The sequence below is a fragment of the Sinocyclocheilus rhinocerous genome, unplaced genomic scaffold (assembly GCF_001515625.1).
Source record: "Sinocyclocheilus rhinocerous isolate Xijiao unplaced genomic scaffold, SAMN03320098_v1.1 scaffold453, whole genome shotgun sequence".
NCBI lineage: Eukaryota > Metazoa > Chordata > Actinopteri > Cypriniformes > Cyprinidae > Sinocyclocheilus > Sinocyclocheilus rhinocerous.
Genome location: NW_015655565.1, coordinates 1,686,958 through 1,691,320, shown reverse-complemented (window position 1 = coordinate 1,691,320; position 4,363 = coordinate 1,686,958).

Genomic DNA, 4,363 nt, shown 5'->3' with positions numbered 1-4,363 from the left:
CCTCATAAATGACTGTCAATACCACATAATGAGAGCAAACACTATATTTCGGTTGATTGGTTAGTTTCAATTAGATTCAGAGCTACTTTTGAACAGAAACAGCAAGAAAAGGGTGGAAATAAAGGGCTGTTAAAAAAACAACAACTTTGAATTAAAACAGACTTTTGAAGAATGTTGGGCATAATAATTGGTAATCATAAAAGAGCCAGCGGAGATGTCAGAGATAAAACTCTTAATGCACACTCTTACCTCTCAGTTCACCTGAGGACATGCTGCTGTCAGTCAGTCAGTCAGTCAGACAGGCCTAATGGATTCGCTCTGTCTCCCTCACACACACTCCCTCTGGCTCTCTCTGTCTAACAGACCACTGCCCATTCCAGTAGCAGTCAGAATAGATTTTGTTTCTTTTGTGCCTTTCACAAACCAAAAAATCTCAAAAGCATAAGAATTTCTAAATTTATAAGGCCTCCAAATTATCAACATGATCAAAACTTGTACACAATGTATTACATGCCTTCTGATAGTTTCGTTTTTTTTTTTTAAGCAAGTAAAAGGCCTTTTAGTATCATTATAAAAACATCTTCATGTTTTAGTGATTTTTGTAAAGTAAATACGAGAATATCTTTTATATTGTTAGTAATATTTCAAGATGAACACTTGCAACTTTTTACAATTTTATTTAAAGGTTCAGGTTTTTTCTGACTATTATTTCATATGTCCGGCTTTACAGGGTTTTAGAATTTGTAGTATGTGTGATGATTGGGAGCCACTGGAGCTGGTGAAGCACAGTACTAACCTGTACTAACCTTTTTTAATCTTATGCCTTGCAGAGATGCAGAGCTCTGGATATCTTGTAACATCTGAAGCACTTTAGAAGACCAAGAAATGAGTTTAAATTCCTACTATTAAGAATGAAGAAATGATAGTTCACTATCATAGTTCAAAAATTATGATATAATGTGTTCTTTCCCTGATGTAAATGTTTCAATAAGACATAATTACATGTCCTCAATATCCAACTTCAACCTAATATCCTAATCAAATAACAAAAGCCAGGTCCTTCATAATGTCATCCTTCAGGAAGTGACATTATTTTGGAGGGAAAACAGAACATTAGTATGTGTTAGCAATGGATTTGATTCATTCTGTAATGTTTTGTGGTATTAATTGGTTTGCTTGACTGTAAAACATTTAGTCTGTTTGATAAAATAACATAAACTTGCAGGATATTGTCAAAAAATAAACAAAATAATTTTGACACCCTTTCTTTTAACCCCACACTAAGCAATTTGTAAAAATCAAACTGTGGTCTGAGCTTGACACAGCATATATTTGAAAGTCTGGTTTGCCCTTTTATATAAATGCTTCCTTAAATTACAATTATGTGCATATTCTTTTTTTATGTTATTGAGTTAAAAAGGTACTGCATATCAGGAATGACTCAGTTCCAGCATCTAAGCGAGATCTAATGAGTTTCAGCATCACTGATCAGAATCAGGATCAGAATCAGAAAGAGCTTTATTGCCATTTATGCTGAGAGAGGGACAGAGGCAGGGCAGACATTACGGCAGTGACTGAAAGAAGTTTTCATGATACAGCTATCACTAGTGGAATCAGTGATCACATCCAGTTTGTGTACAGTGGATGACATCTTAAACAAAACTCCATCACTGTCTATACACTGATTAGATTGAGATGAAGGAAGAGACGCGCTGCCTTTCAGCAAGACGGTTTTGTTGAGCCTACAAAAGAGCAAAGTTTACACTACCATTCAAAGGTCTGGGGTCAGTAAGATTTTAATGTTTTTAAAAGAAGTCTCTTATGCTCACAGAGGCTGCATTTATTATACAGTGAAAACAGTAATATTGTGAAATATTACTACCATTCAAAATAGCTGTTTTCTATCTTAATATATTTTCAAACGTAATTATTCCTGTGATGGCAAAGCTGAATTTTCAGCATCATCACTCCAGTCTTCAGTGTCACATGATCCTTCAGAAATCATTCTAATATACTGATTTGATGCTCAAGAAACATTTCTTATTATTATCAATGCTGAAAACAGTTGTGTTGCTTAATATTTTTTGTTTAAACTGTGATACATTTTTTGTTAGGATTCTTTATTGAAAGTTCAAAAGAAGAGCATTTATTTGGAAAAAAAAACAATTATTTTGTAACAATGTAAAAAATCTATACTGTCACTTTTTGTTTAATTTAATGTATCCTTATGGAATAAAAGTATTAAGGTCAACAAAAAAAGTTACTGACCCCCAACTTTCAAACAATCAAGTATCATTTACACATGTTAAATAGTTATAATTAATAGTTATATTATATTGTGGTTTATAGATGCATGTTTGATGTGTTTTCGCTGAATAATGCATGCAAATTATGAAGTAAAAAAAAATACAAAGCCTTTTTTTATGTAAGCATGCACACTGCCCTCTGGTGTATCGGTGTGTGCACACCAGCCATGTCCCAAATCATCACTGCCCCTGAACAGGCACCCTGCCAGTGGCAATGGCATCACCCACCTCAGAACACAGACTGACACTCACAATTAGCCTCGTTCTATGTGGGTATGTGTGACAGGGCTGCTACATTCACTCTTACGACTTGAGACTGACTGCAATGGCGGCCTGTATCTCCTCTGGGTATAGAGGGTTTTTAGAGAGGGCAGTGAAAGGTCCTGTGCCATTTTCAGCGAATTTCTTTCTCCCTTTGTACAAAAGGTAGATGCACGGCTCACAATTAAAGACAGGAATTGTTCAAACAATGCCACAAAAATGTCTGGAATTAGTTTTGTGTTTGAAAGTTCATGAACAGCAAGTTCCCAGCTATTCCAAACCTCGGCCCAAGTGTTTTGTTGCTAGAAAGAGGAACAAAGTGAACTAAAGAAAGACTGCGAGACCTAACACTCCTTGAAAATAATACAACATGACACAGTAGACGGAAATAATTGGTGATGTCATGTCTTAAGGTCTGAATCTGCTGTAGAAGAATAATTCGACAATGATCTGATATGAAGTGTTTTGCCGACATGGTCTACCTTTTCATACTTAGGCTGTGAAGGAGAACTACAAATTGCATTGCAACTCACATATGTACACATGCATACATCTCTCATATTTAGGGAGCGGGAATGGAAATATAAGTCAATATGTAGAATGACCTCAAGAAAGTGTTTAAGGGACAGTTTTTTCTTTATCTTTATTTTTCTGCAAAAATAAATAAATGAATAAAATTGAAATAAATAAAGAAATAAATTATAATTATAAAAGTATTTAATTGATTGATTGACTTATTGATTTTAAGTAAATTACAGTTTTTCTGAATTGCTAAAACACATTTCTTGAAACCATCCCTCATTTTCTCAAAACCTTAAACACAAATCCAAATACTCAAACTGAATTCATGAAACCTCTGACTCTTGCATCAAAATCAAACAATCACTGCAAAACCATTTCACTTGCACTCAAAATCACACACACGAGTCAATAAAATAAACACTACAGAGCATTCATTAGACACTACAGAGAAAAATGGAGAACACAGCATCCAGAACATTACAGAAAAAAAGTATATTGTATTGTATTGAGTAAACAATTTTGCAATTCTGTAAAAAAAGTATAGTAATTGCAACTGAGTAAGTTGAATATATTGTATAGGCCTATACTGCAAGAATAGTATTATGCTGAATATTGAATAGTACTGAATGTTTGTATATATTCAGCACTTGGATACTGCAAAAATACTGCAGTCCAACTGCAAAGGCCAAAAAGGTCAAATAAAACACTGAATGAATAGCATGTTACAGTAAATGCATCTTACAGTTTTTTACGATTGCTTAAGCACAATTTTGAAAACAGGGCCCGGTTTGTCAAAACACTACACACAGTTAACACAACCCTACACCAAAGTAGCACAACACTTCAGATCATTTGCAAAATGGAACACTTTTGTCAAAACTATACACAACTTTATAAAAACAATATTTTGTTACCATACGAAACACACATTTCATATGACTTTAATCTTTTTGAACCAGTTACACACTGCTGTTGCTAACCTAAAACACTTTTAGCAAGTCTAATTCTCAGTGATTAGAGTACTGTAAATGAAGTACACAGAGAAAGTGCAACTATACAATAGTTCACCAAACACTACACAAGACCAATGCTGCAGACTGACGAAAATATCATTGATTTCTCTCCATATACCCAAATCAGTCAACATGGAGAATCACAACAAAACATGTCCCAGTTGTCATGCAACTACAGTAGTGTGCATAACACTGTTAGCTCAACAAACATAAAATACTGTATCCAGTACAGGTTACAATTACAGTAAACAACAACAACAA